The sequence below is a fragment of the Mustela erminea genome, chromosome 12, assembly GCF_009829155.1.
Source record: "Mustela erminea isolate mMusErm1 chromosome 12, mMusErm1.Pri, whole genome shotgun sequence".
Lineage (NCBI taxonomy): Eukaryota > Metazoa > Chordata > Mammalia > Carnivora > Mustelidae > Mustela > Mustela erminea.
In genome coordinates, this window is record NC_045625.1 from 8,367,283 (window position 1) to 8,381,968 (window position 14,686).

Genomic DNA, 14,686 nt, shown 5'->3' on the forward strand with positions numbered 1-14,686 from the left:
AGAGCACAAGCACGGGGAGCAGCAGGCTGAGGGAGAGGGAGAAGCAGGCTCCCTGCTGAGCAAGGAGCCCAGTGTAGGACTTGATCCCAGGACAGGACCATGGCTAGGCCTGAGGCAGATGCCTAACCTACTGAGCCACCTAGGCACCCCCGTGTTGTATTTTTTTTTAAATTAAAAGATTTTATTTATTTGACAGAGATCACAAGTAGACAGAGGCAGGCAGAGAGGTGGGGGGGGGGGCACGGCAGAAGCAGGCTCCCCGCTGAGCAGAGAGCCCGATGCGGGGCTCAATCCCAAGACCCTGAGATCATGACCTGAGCTGAAGGCAGAGGCTTAACCCACTGAGCCACCCAGGCGCCCCCGTTTTGTATTTTTAATTTAATTTTGAATGTTAGATTCACACAAAAGTCACCAAAAAATGCCAAAGGTTCTGTACACCCTGCAACCCCTCACCCAGTTTTAATAACATCTTACACCACACCATGGCACATTGGTTAAAAACAGAAAACCAACACTGATCAATGTCTCTGTAACTTTACAGAATTAAACTATCCTTTGGAAAAGTCGTTTCAGTCTCCAGACCATGTCAATCAGCATCTCTGCAAGTTCTACTTGGAAGACTTCGGGTAAAGAACTTAGTAAAACCTGTTTTAGCATTAAAAAAAAAAAAATTAGCTACCTACTTGATGAGGTTTGATTCTTCCTTTAATTTTAAGCCACTGCTGAATGTTTTACTTAAAACTCAGGGCAAACATTCCATTGTGGTAAACTCTGAGATTCAAAAGCAAAGGTATTGTTCTAACCACTAACTCCCCACTTATCAGTCATCCTGCCATTACAGTACAATATAGCTAAGGAAATGGTTTTAAATGCCCTCTCATATTCATTAGCATTTGGGGTAAGAAGCTCAACTCAAGGAAGGCAGAAGGCAGAAACAGTATTCAGTTTCAGGAAAATGATTAGCTACAGAAGACCAACAAAATAAAGGAAAATTTTTGTTCTCAACGTGTTACAAATAAGACAAAAATCCTTCTATTGCAACTGTACATATAAATAAGGTAAAAAGGAAAAGTTCATGACAATGATACAGAGTATATTTAACTGATTTTAAGGGGCATATTTCAAAATTTCTGCAATCAGGATGTGATGGCCAAGTGGAGATTTTAATGTTTGTCACTGCCTGAGACAAAGATAGAGCATTCCTAAGAGCCTCATTAGTATTTCTGAAGACACAAAGGAGGACACTGTAGGAAAGGAAGGACCGAACTCTGAACTGAAAAGTATTTAAGGGTAGGAATGTTAAAAGTTTGTAACAAACACTTTAACCAAATAATTTCACTTCTTTTTCTTTTTTATTTAGGCTGTAGAATGATGTCATTTAAAAATATCTAAGTAAGTCTAAAAATGTTTTCTCAATAAGAATTTTATAAGCCTAGGGTGCCTGAGTGGCTCAGTCAGTTAAGTAGCTGCCTTCAGCTCAAGGTCATCATCTCAGGATGGTGGGATAGAGCTTAGAATTGGAGTCCCTGCTCAGCGGGGAACCTGCTTCTCCCTCTTCCTCTGGCCCTTCCCCTGCTTGTGCTCTCTCTCTCTCAAATAAATAAAATCTTTAAAAAATAATTTTTTTAGAAACCTAAATGATTAAAAAGCACATGTCATAGCTTAATTGGCAGTGTTTTCTCCTTCTTTGGTGGCAGAGAAAACAATCTATGGTATCTAGGATTCAATACAGCAGTAATTCAGCTTGATAAACTACAACACCCGCAACCGGAGAGCTTAAGAGAACAGTACACAAAGGCCTCCCCCAACAGAAAACACACAGGAAATGACACATAATTTTGCATTATCATAATAACAGGGTTATTCTTCCAACCCTAAGAGCTTTCTTCATGTAAAAAGTAAAATCTTCCTCAAATTTCCCATGGATATACAGCAGATTTCTGCATTATATCTAAGGAACATGGAGGGAGAAGAGCTAGGGCAGGAATCTGCCCCAAGAAGAAAACTTGAGGGAAGATTTTAACCAACTTTTTTTTTTTTTTAACCAAACTCCTTTCTAAGAACATTAGCTGTGATGAGAGCAGGTATCAACAAACAGTAGGTTCGACTAAATGTTCTAACATCCAAAAATAAAATTTTAAAATCACATTTTCAAAGAGCTGATTAATTCCAAGCTTCTCCAATGAGCAGTTTTTTTCCTGTACTGTGGTAAAATATACTTAACATAAAATTTACCATTTTATTTAAAGTGTACAATTAGTGGCATTAAGCATATTCACAATGTTGTGCAACCATCACCACTATCCATTTCCAGAACTTTTTCATCATCCCGAACTAAACCTCCGTATCGGTTAAACAGTAACGCTCCATCCCCTACTCTGCCAGCCCCTGGTAATCTATATTCTACTTTCTGTCTCTGAATTTTCCTATTTTAGATACGTCACATAAATGGACCCATAAAGATAACTGTTCTTTTGTGTCTGGCTTACTTCTTCAGTGAGTACTTTAGTAAAGCAAAGAATGAAATCCCAAATTATGAGGTTTCTTAATAATTTAACTGCACAGTGACACAATCTCTTAACTAAGCAAACAGCCTTCCCAGAAATCCTCCTGTTCCATGAGCCCCAAGGGGCAGAGAATCTTAGACTGACCCTTCCTTTGCCTGTAGACAGGCCTAGCTATGCAGTTGGAACCCAAGGAGCTGGCTCCTGAGAGCCCTGGAGGCTATCCTGGGGTAAGTGGATGGAGCAAAGCGAAGAAAGGAGCTGTGCAGGCTTAAAAACCATGGGTAGGAAGAGGCGTGATTTATCAAGCTACTTTGGCCTTGAGATGGTCTCCGGTTTGCCTGCCAGAAGGAGCTCCTGCACCCGGACACTTAGGTTGGGCGACACCTGTCAGAGTTGAGGCCAGACTGCAGTCTACTGGCTGAGAATGTCACCAGTTCAGGAAGCTTCACGGGGTCATGAGTCACTGCATGGCTCAGAGGTCCGGGCAAGCCTGCCCTGCCCCGCCCAGACAAACCCGGTTAGGAGACCACAAACAAGACACAAAACTCGCAGAAACACAGATGGCCAAAGCGCAGGGCTGACAGGCAGGCCGTGAATGAGAGTAAAGACTGAGAGGGAAACAAAGGGTGAAGAAACACAAGCAAAAGTAGAGAGAGAAACAAAAACAAGGTCCAGATGGAGATGCGCTCAAGAGAGAGAAGCCGGAGAGAAATGCAAAGTTGACAGGAACAGAGTTGAGAGGCAGAAAGGGCAGGTGACAACAGGTGACAGAGACCGCAACAGACGTGAGACACGACTTAGAAGTAAACAGAGGCAGATACCAGCAAAGTCCGGGTGCAGCGCTTCTCCGGGCCTTGGCTCGAACCCGAGGCCGCCACGCCGCACCCACACGGCGCCCCCGAAAGGCCGGCGGACGTACCGGGGCGGGATCTCTAAGCGCTCTGGCCCGCCGAGGTCCGCCGCCACGGGGTGACCTTGGGCGAGACGCTGCCTCGGGGGCCCTGGGGTCGCGGTCCGCGTACTGGGCTGGCCGGAAACCACAGGAGTCGGACCGGGCTGCCGGGACTCCAACCGCCAGAGCGCGGCTGAAGCATCCCGGTCTGCGGAACGGGCCTGCCGGGCCAGCGGCGCGCGCGCGCCGGGACCTGCAGAGAAGCCCTTAAACCTCTCCGGCTTCCCTCCCTGCCCTCTCGCTACCTGTTGTCCCGACTCCGCAGTACCTGCTAACGGCTCCGCGCTCACATAACCCGGCCGCCGGACACTTTCCGCCACCGGCGTCAGGCCCGTTCAAGCCGTCGCCGCCGCGACCGCCTCAGCCTGCGCCTCCCGCCCCCGGAAACGCTTCCCGGTTCCGCCCCCCAAAACGCCAGTGCTTCCGGGGGTGCGTCAGAGAGAAAGCGGTGTGCGCATGCGAGACTGGCTTTCGGGGCGGGGCGTCCAGAGAGCGCGCCGTTGCAGCCAGCTACTGCGCAGTGTAACCTGGCGCAGGTCAATTAGCTCTAAGGGCTGTTAGTGAGGCCGCTGCTGGGAATTAGGGAGCTGATACGAAGTCCTAACCCCATTTCAAACTTTATCGCTTTCTTGCTGCGTAGCAGAGATCGTGTCAAATCCTTTTTTGCCTCCATAGTGCCTTTGGCACCTAGTGGATACTCAAGTCATGTACAACGAAAGGAACAGTTTCCTCTGTGTGGCAGGCGCTGTGCTGGGTTCCCATTTTGTTCAGGTACTAGTGGAGATTCTTTGATCTCAGGGGAGGTAGATCTTCACTGTTGCTAGAAGGAATGACTCATAATTAGTCCAGGCTATTCATGCTAATCTCATTGGCCAGTGGTTAGACAAGGCAGTCAGGTGACCAACGTGTGGGTGTGGATTTAGCAAAGTCCACTAGGACTTTAGTTGAGTATCCTCAAGTGCTTTGTCATTTTTATTTGATTCCTGTTTCTAAGCAGACCTGAAGGTTGGAAGTTCAGTCCCAATCATGTGCTTATGATGTGACAAGCAAATGCTAAAGCTGGCAAAATGTTAAGACTGAAAGAGCCTAGGTCTCATATGACATTAAGCTACCGTGCTTAGCTTGCCTCTGGATGTTTTGTTGCATGAGCCTAATACATTTCTACTTGGACTTTATTTCTAGCAATATTGTAGACTCTTCAAATATAACAGCAACAAAATATGTTAAAATGCTAGGAGAAATATTGAAAGCACCCTTTTCAATACATAGATAAGCTTGTGAAAAAGTCAGGAAAATCATCTGAGACCAGGAAGAAAGCAGAAACACAAGCCTAGGGAGTTAGATAGTGTTGATGTTCAGAAGTTATGCAGAGATACAGTCTGCATTGTTCTGATAGGTTAGCATGTGTGTTATACTGATAAATATTTCTTTAAAAAAGATTTTATTTATTTATTTGAGGGAGAATGAGTGAGAGAGAGCATGAGAGAGGAGAAGGTCAGAGGGAGAAGCAGACTCCCCAAGGAGCTGGGAGCCCGATGCGGGACTCGATCCTGGAAGTCCGGGATCATGACCTGAGCCGAAGGCAGTTGCTCAACCAACTGAGCCACCCAGGTCCCCTATACTGATAAATATTTTGAAAGTCATCTCTAGAGATAGGTAAACAATGATGATACTGCTTAGCTGTAGGGGCACTTACCGAGGTCCAGGCAAGATGAGAGCCAAGCTGGAAGATCAGGTTGGGACCCCAAAAGGGGATATATCTTTAGGGGAAGGATAAACTAGAAGAAAAAAAAATTCTTCCCAGCAGAGCTAGGCAGCAAGGAAAGTTGTCTCTCTCTGTCTTGGCTCTAGGTAGAGAGGCAGTGCATTTTACCTCTAATGGAGGCATGGTTAAAGTCTGACCATCAGATGGCCACAACGTTTGCATGGTCCAAAAGCCCACAAGCAGAACATTTCAATTTAAAATGGGTCTGAGTTGATAGTACCTCTGGCACTTGGCTGAAACACACACATGTCCTATCTGGAAGAACTCACTGTCAACCCAGGTCTCAAAGAATTCCCACAGATAGGCTTCCAAATCAATATGATCTCACAATCAAGAACCACAAAACCCATAAGGAAATAAGCAGAGAAATCAAGTAGCAGATTTTCTTCTTTAGAAAGATTTTATTTATTTTAGAGTGAGAGAACAAGCACAAATAGGGTAGGAGCAGAAGAAGAGGGGTGGGAAATAACCCAGCAGATTCTGCTCTGAGCACACAGCACCCTGAGATCATGACCTGAGCCGAGACTAACTGACTTAACTGACTTAACTGACTGAGCTACCCAGGTGCCCCAAGATCTGCCTTAAACGAGTAGCTCATGGGAAGGTTTAAGCACCAAATTGGATCTAGCTGAAGAGAAATTAGTGCATTAAAAGATAGATTTGAGGAAAATAATCCAAACACCATCCCAGAGAGACAAAGAAATGGAAAAGAGTGAAGACGTTCATCATAGGCTTGTCAATTATGTTAGGAGATTATAAAGTGAATGTGAGCAAGGCAATTGTCAAATAATGATTGAGAATTTTCCAGAATTGATGAAGGATAAGAATCCTTGAGAAACGCACTGAATTACCAGGTATGATAAGGAAATAGAAAACCTAGATCTATTCTGGTGAAACTGTAGAACACCAAAGCATAAGAGAGAAATTTTTTAAAACATTTGTTTATTTTGAGAGAGAAAGAGAGAAGGGAGAGAGAACACATGATCGTGGGGGGAGAGGCAGAGAGAGGTAGTTTCCAGTAGATCACAGTCTGAGCGAGGAGCCCAACAAGGGGTTTAATCTCACGACCCTGAGATCATGACCTGAATGGAAACCAAGAGTTGGACACTCAACTGACTGAGCCATCCAGGCTCCCCAAAAGATGATTTTAAAAGCAGAGAGGAAAGTCAGACAATCGATAACAGAATAATGTGATACCAGCTCCTGATTGCTCAATGGCACTAATGGGAGCCGTGGTAATAATAGTAGTATGAAATAATATCATTAATGAAATAATCGCCTTAATTTAATGAGAGAAAATAATTGTCTACCTAGAATTGTGTACTTAGTCTTAGTCCATGTATGCAAACCCTCTGCCATGATCCTTCTTAGTTAGAATGAAATCCATTCTTAGTTAGAATGAAAACACAGTACTATTCAGATGAAAAAAATGAAGAGTTTCAGGGTGCCTCAGTGTCCCAGTTGGTTAAGCGTCTGACTTCCAACTCAGAGGTCATGATCCCAGGATCCTGAGATCAATTCCTGCATCAGGTTCCCTGCTTAGCAGGGAGTCTGCTTCTCCCTCTGTCCCGCCCCCTGCTTGTGCTCATTCTCTCTCTCAAAAATAAATAAAAATTTTTTAAAAAGTAAAAAAAAAAAACAAACCCTAAGAGTTTCTACGAACAGAACTTAACTGAGGGAACTTCTAGAAGATATATTTCAAGAAGAAATAAAATCCCAGGAGGAAGATCTGAGTCACAATAAAGGTTGGTGAGCAAATAAAATAGCAAACATGAGTAAATATGAACAAATAACAGGACAAGGAACAAGAACAATTTATAATTTGTGGGATTCAGAAAGGCAAAACAGAAATAATGGAGTGATTGTATGTGAAGTACAAGAGGATACTGGGAGGTAATGGGTGTATAGGAAGCTTGTCCTTGAACATGTATGAGTTATCTGTTGCATAAAAAACAGCCACAAAACCTCAGAGGGATACAGCTATATTTGTTTATTACTCACACGTCTGGTGTCAGCTGGGCGTGGATTAGGAAGCTCTGCTGAGCTTGGCTGGACTTGCTTACGCGTCTGGGCTCAGCTAATCTAGAATGGTCTTGGCTAGGGGCCTTTACTCTGCTTCATGTGTCTCACTCACCAGCCAGGCTGTCAGGGTGAGTTCTCATGGCAATGGCAGGGATTAGCCAAAGCAAATCACATGACTCAGTCCAGCGTTCTAGCAGGAGGAAGCTATGAAGGATCATGGCAGAGGGTTTGCATACAGGGAAAGCAAAGAGTTGGAGCCACTGGTTCAATTAATCCAAGGTCTTTGTACTGTCCATAAAAATATTGATTAACATTAGACTTTAATTAGATACAAACATTAGAATTGGGGGGTTACCATGGAAAGAATAAAAATAGAGCTACTGACCAAACCAGAGGAAGAAAAATAACATTTTAAGAAAGACTTTATTTATTTATTTGAGAGAGAGAGTGCACATGAGTTGGGAGGAGGGGCAGAAGGAGACGCCAACTCTCCACTGAGCAGGGGGCCTGACTTGGGGCTTAGTTCCAGGACCCTGGAATCATGACCTGAGCCAAAGGAAGATGCTTCACCAACTGAGCCACCATGGCACCCTGAAAGCCAATATTTTAAAAAAGAAGGCAAGCAAGAAAGGAAGAAAAGGGAGGAAGGCAGAAATAAAAACATAAAACATGGAAAAAATACAAAGCACAAAATAAAGTGGAAAAAGAAATTAAAATGTATCAACAGGGGCTCCTGGGTGGCTCAGGGGGGAGCCTGTTTCCCTTCCTCTCTCTGCCCACATCTTGGCCTACTTGTGATCTCTGCCTGTCAAATAAATAAATAAATAAAATCTTTTTAAAAATTTATCCAGTTTCAGGGCACCTGGGTGGCTCAGTGGGTTAAGTCTCTGCTTTCCTGGGATCGAGCCCCATATCCGGCTCTTTGTTCCACAGGGAGCCTGTTTACCTCCCCCTTCTCTGCCTGCCTCTCTGCCTACTTGTGATCTCTCTCTTCCTCTGTCAAATAAATAAATAAAATCTTTAAAAAAATTATCCAGTTTCATTGTAGGTGAGGCATCTATAAATGAATGAGGAAAACGTCTGCAAATGTGTGGAAGGATTCTGCTCACAGATTGGTCCATAAATGTTTTTAGTTCTGTGTTTCGTTAAAACTTGAGATGGGAAATCATGGGGGAAAAATCATCAAGGTATATACTGTTTGAAACAAAAAGATGGAAAATTTGAATTAAAAGAGTGGTAGAAGAGATTTCATGCTGTTCACTATTTTAACTTTGGACAAAATAGACTTTAAGGCAGATTCAATGCCCAAAATAGTGTGATGGATTGTAGTATTGTTTTTGAGGCCTGCATTTCCCACTCTATGGACTTTAGGCTGAGTCACTGAAACATGAATGGAAGTGAAATGTGTGCACTCCTGAGTTGAGCTTTATGAACCATGGTTCCCTCCCTCTGCCACAAGATGATATCCCAGATGCGGAGGCGGCTGTGGCCTGGGTCCTTGAATGAAGATACAGAATGAAGAATGGGTAGTGCTACACATGACCCGCAAAGGACAGAGACCCTGAGTGAGGAATTAACCCTTATTGTCGTAAGGCACTGACACTTTGCATTCAGGTGTGGGCATGTAACTTTCTTTGACTCATGTCAAATGAAAAGTCTCATTTCCAGGTGGATAACTTTAAGAGCAAGTGTGTGATTCATGCCGTCATGATATCTTTCAGCCTAACTTTGCAAAAGATGACTAATAAAATGAAGCTACTTGATAATGAAAAGACTTCAGCTTACCAGAAGTACATAATCATTCTAAATCGTATCCACACAGCATTATAGCTCCAAATGAGAGTCAAGAGTAAAAACTGGCGGTGGTACAAAAAGGAACTGACAAATTCACCATCATAGTGGAGACTGTGGAATTCATTAGTGCTGTCTACCAAATATTTGCCATCTTTCTCCTGGGTGTATGGTAAGCCCGCCCTTGAACAAAGATAGGACCATGCAACTTTCTTTGACTAGCAAGAAAAGGGAATCACTTCTTTTTTCCATCCAAGTGCCTTGGATCACTTCCAGGTGGGAGCTTTAAGAGCTAGGGCATGATTTTCCTCTTTCCTCTTTCTCTCTGCCACAGAGACCAGCAAAGCTCCAGAAGGTGGCTGCCCCATCAAAATTAGTCCTAGAGTCCTTCAGTGCAACACGAAGCAGAGCCCCAGGCTGACCAGAGATAAAAACAGAGAATAATGAAGAGATAACGCCTTGAAAGCTGTAAGCTTCTGAGACTTCAAAGTTGGGTGTTTATTATTTTAGCAGAACCTACGTTCCCATGACTAGTGCAGATATATCTTCCCATTTTTATTGTTTTATTTCTTAAAGATTTCACATATTTCTTTATTTGTCAGAGAGAAAGAGAGAGGGGGAGAATACCGCAGGGGGAGAGCAGGAAGCAGAGCAGGCAGAGGGAGAAGCAGGCTCCCTGTGGTGCAAGGAGTCCGATTTGGGACTTGATCCCACGTCCGTGGGATCATGACCTGAGCTGAAGGCAGCCGCTTAACCGACTGAGCCACCCAGATGTTCCTACCTTTGCATTTTTAAATGAAGGTACACTTTATGGTTAAATTTACTCTTTTTGGAATATGGCTTAATAATTAAAAAAAATTTTTTTTTTTTTTATTTTAAGTAGGCATGCCCAGCATAGGGCTCAAACTCACCACCCTGAGATCAAGAGGTGCCCGCTCCACAGACTGAGCCAGGCAGGTGCCCCTCACTTTATGAGTTTTGACAAATGCATACAGTAATAGAACTACCACCAGGATCAAGATGTGGAACAGTTCCAGCCGCTGGAGAAATTCCTTGGTGCCCCTTCATAGCCGGCCCCTCACCCCTAGCAAACACCATTCTGTTTTCTTTCCCTACAGTTTTGTCTGTTCCAGAATGGACTCGTATATGATAGCATGTGCAGCCTTTTGGGTCTGGCCTCCTCCACTTAGGGTAATGCACTTGAGATTAACCTTCAGGAGCGCTGCTGGGCCTTTAGCAGTGTACTCCTTTTTGTTGCTAAGTGGTATTCCCCATAAGGGTGCACAGTTTGCTGAGCATCTCTCTTCCGTGTAGTAGTACCTTTTCACATTTATCTAGTAGCAAGAAAGTTATATTTTCAACATTTTGCCCCTAGAAGTCCTCCTCCAACTCTAAAAGTTCGTTAGACAAATTTGCCGCTACTTGCATCGTCATGCACAACCTTTTTCTTTTTTTTTTAAAGATTTTGTTTATTTATTTGACAGAGATCACAAATAGGCAGAGAGAGGCAGGCAGAGAGAGAGGGGGAAGCAGGCTCCCTGCAGAGCAGAGAGCCCAATGAGGGACTCGATTCCAGGACCCTGAGATCATGACCTGAGCTGAAAGCAGAGGCTTAACCCACTGAGCCACCCAGGTGCCCCACGCACAACCGTTTTATGGGCTGTTTCTGTCTACTTAACACAGAGAAGCTGGTGCCTTCTCTTGCCCCGCTACAGTGGTTTCCCCATCACTTCCCAGCCCCTGTAAATCTTTCCCTGCTGCTTATTCCTGGTCCCAAACCCAGTGCCTCTGGGTTGAGGTTTATGTGATGGCAACCTCCTTGCCCCCAATCTCTAGCACAAATGACTGTATTGGTCTGCTATCATTGCAAAATCAATTCTCCCCAAAACTTAGGGGCTTAAAACAGCGACTATTTATTCTCACTCCTGTGTCGGCAGGTAAGCGGTGGGGTGGCTGATTTAAGCTGGGCTCCAGTGGACAAGTCTGCTTCAAGCTGTGGGTCCCTTGACAGGTTGGGCTCAGGTCTGCCCATGTTTTCATTCTGTGCCCGGCCAAAGGGACAGGAGTGACCCAGGGCAAACTCTTCTCAGGAAATCAAGTCGCACCGTGAAAGCACGTTTCTCATTGTTGCTTTTAGCCTGTCCTTTCACATCCCACGGGCCACAGCGAGGCATGTGGCTGAGTCCACAATCAAGGAGAGGAAAAGTCCACTCCTCTCCCACTCTGCAGGGGAACCGCAGAGTCACCTAGTGAGGAGGGGAGGGAGCGGTGAAGAATCAGGGCCAAGCACTCAAGGTATCCCATTACTCTGTGTCCTAGGATGAGAAGAATTCGGGGAGGTGGGGGCATTCAGGAGAGGGTGAGGAACAAGAATGAAAGTCCGGAGAACCCAGCGGGATGGGGAGAGCCCTGGGGAGTCTGCGTTGTGGCCAGAAGTCTCAGATGCAGGAAGCATGAAAGTTCACTTAAGATAAAGGATATTTGAGGGGCGGCTGGGTGGCTCAGTCATTAAGCGTCTGCCTTCAGCTCAGGTCATGATCTCAGGGTCCTGGGATCGAGCCCCACATCAGGGTCCCTGCTTGGCCGGAAGCCGGCTTCTTCCTCTCCCACTCCTTCTGCCTGTGTTCCCTCTCTCACTGTGTGTGTGTGTGTCTCTCTCTGTCAAATAAATAAAATCTTAAAAAAAAAACCCATAAAGGATATTTGATATGTGCATTTAAGGAGTTCTGGGCTTGGATGCTCAATGATGTTCGCTCCTGTCCTCTGGCATCCTGATCTTTCAGTAAAGGCTGTGTGTGTGTGTGTGTGTGTGTGTGTGTGTGTGTGTGCATCAAAGGAAGGGTCAAGTTCTTCTGGAAACAATGTCCTGGGACAGAAATAGAATAAAATTCAGCGTAAGCGGGCATTTTAGTCCAGGGGTTACTAGTAAGAGGTCTGCTCTGGCTACTTGGAGTCATCTTGGGGGCACACCGAGCTCCCCATAGGAGAAGAGGTGTTCCTTTCCCTCCGGTCATATTTGTATTGAAAGGGTCAGGAAGCTAGCTTAACTCTGGTTTATAACTACAAAGATCAATTTCTAATCCGAGGGAGTTTAAAACCACACCCCTGCCCTTCTGCCTGGGATTTTAACTCTTCCCTGCCCAGTATCCTCACTGGCCCCAGAGCGTTCTACTCTAATCCTTCCCTTGATGGAGGAAAGTCTTCTTTTCCAGCTCTCTCCTGCCTCCCGCAGGTCCCCACCCTCCCTGTGGACCACGAACTTAGCTTCTCTGCCTGCCTGGCCTCCTTGGCAGGCACACCTCTCCAGCTGTGGGTGGCCTGCTCCCGCCCATGCTTGTTTCTCCATCCAGCTGATTTTTCAATACCTTCATTCATCAGTGTCGTAGGCAGAATAACAGCTCCCTAAAGATGTCTTTGTCCGAATCCTCGGAACCCGTGAATATGTTACCTTACATGGAAAAAAAGGACTTTGCCGGTGTGATTTAAGGTTGAAGACCCAGAGGTGGGAAGATTACCCTGAATTACCTTGGGTGGACCTGACTGAATCCCACGAGTCCTTAAAAGTGAAAAGCCTCTCTTGCCTGGGTGTGAGAGGAGACAGAAGAAGAAAAAGGAGAGATTTGCAGCATTAGGAGGGGCTCAACCTGCGTTTGCTAGTTTTGAAGATGGGGGAAGGCAGCCACTAGCCAAGGAATGTGGGTGGCTTCCAGAAGCTGGAAATGGTCCTTGGCTGACAGCCAGCAAGGAAATGTCTGTCGTCTAACCTGTAAGTAATTGAATCCTACCAACAATCCAAGTGAGCAAGGAAATGGATTCTTGCCTTGAACTTCTCTAGGAAGGGCAAGATCCATGTCAGACATTTGACCTATATCCTCTCTCTACAAAATGCCCTACAGGGGTCCCTGGGTGGCTCAGAGGGTTAAAGCCTCTGCCTTCGGCTCAGGTCATGATCCCAGGGTCCTGGGATCGAGCCCCATGTTGGGCTTTCTCCTTGGCAGGGAGCCTGCTTCTTCCTCTCTCTCTCTCTGCCTGCCTCTCTGCCCACTTGTGATCTCTCTCTGTCGAAAAAGTAAATAAAATATTAAAAAAAAAAAAAGAAAAAAAATGGCCCTACAAAACTGTGAAATAATAAATTTGTGCTGTTTAAGTGGTTAAATGTATAGTAATTTGTGGTGGCAGCGATAGGAAACCAATATAATTAGTAAATGTTTTTTGAAGGCCGCAATATTCCGGGCCCCGAGCCAGCCTACAGGATTTAGGGTGAATGAAGTAGTGATAATACCTGGTCTCAGAGAGTTTGCTGTGCAGCAGGAAAAGAGAGGTGAAAAGGCAGTTTCAGTCCAGCAAAGGAACTAAGATCTGTGGGAGCAGAGAGGAGGCCCTCACTAGTGCTTGGGGGCGGGGGAGACAGTAGGGAATGGCAGGGATTGTGATAAACTGGAAAGCGCGTGACCTCTCAAAGGCCTGCCTTTTGTTGCCATGACAACAACAGTCCAGTATTGTTAGTTCCTCCCATTTTTCAAAAGTAGCAAAACAGGGGCGTCTGGGTGGCTCAGTGGGTTAAAGCCTCTACCTTCGGCTCAGGTCATGATCTGAGGGTCCTGAGATCGAGCCCCACATCGGGCTCTCCGCTCAGAAGGGAGCCTGCTTCCCCCTCTCTCTCTGCCTGCCTCTCTGCCTGCTTGTGATCTCTGTCTGTCAAATAAATAAAAATTTTAAAAAAGTAGCAAAACAACCAGATTTTTAGGGGAGATCTCCTGATTTGTAAATGGTGGCTTTTTTTTTTTTTTTTTTAAAGAAATCATGATGACATGAACCAGGTTAAGGATCAGTTGGCTGAACTTGGTCCTCGGAACACCAGTTTTCAATCTCTGTTCTCAGCACACGGTGTTCTGCCAAGCCCCAAGTTTTCCATGGCGAAACCACGGTGTGCAGACTCCGGGAGACCCTCAGGGCCCTGGGGGTGGGGAGGAGGCCGGGCTAGGCCACCTCTTCCCAAAAAATGCTCGGCGGTGGAGCCTACAAGCTCATGTCCCCACGCCTCCGCTCGGGAGTCTGCAGCCTTGCGGAGCCTGCCGGGTCCATCACATCTAATATGGGTGTCAGCAGAAAGTAAATTAAATCTGCTAGGCTATAATTTGTGAACGAAATATTTTGTGGCAGTAAGTAAACAGAGCATTATGTTTTAATCAGCTTTTTAAAATGTTGTTTTAAAAATCATTTTATTGTGCAGAAGCTGGTACCCTAAGAGCTGTAATTCCTTAACTAACAGTATGCTAATGCCCTCCCCTCTAGTCTAGACAGTGTTACCAGTGCAGGCATTTGTCTCGACGCTCTTAAATCTGTATATTTTTACAGTAGGAGTGCCACACTGCCTTCCAGCTGCTCACATAGGGAACCCCAATGGTGGGTTCTCTAGAGGGATTGCCTTTCACCCTGGCTTTGAAAGACAAACAGAATGCTTGGTCTTTCTTTCATTGTACCTACTGATCTGTCTGTCTATCTATCTGTCTAACAACAAGCACTTGTATACCGCTAAGCATTTTGCAAATAATTAGCCCGATGAATTCTTTTACTAATTCCTCGAAGGAGGTGCTATTGTTACCTCTTTTTTATTTTTTAATTAGTTAAAAAAAGATTTTATTTATT

At 45.1% G+C, this 14,686-nt stretch overlaps 1 protein-coding gene across 11 annotated transcripts in view; it reads right to left on the reverse strand.

Annotated features, from left to right (window-relative positions):
- ZBTB43 (zinc finger and BTB domain containing 43) overlaps positions 1-13,442 on the reverse strand; it is a 35,650-nt gene extending 22,208 nt beyond the window's left edge. For 3 of the 11 annotated variants that reach the window (XM_032307608.1, XM_032307599.1, XM_032307606.1), the window contains exon 1: positions 3,728-3,864. The gene's annotated coding sequence lies outside the window, so the exon portion shown is untranslated. The other 8 variants (XM_032307607.1, XM_032307600.1, XR_004277437.1 and 5 more) reach the window with 7 other exon arrangements.
- Between the last annotated feature and the right edge of the window lie 1,244 nt (positions 13,443-14,686).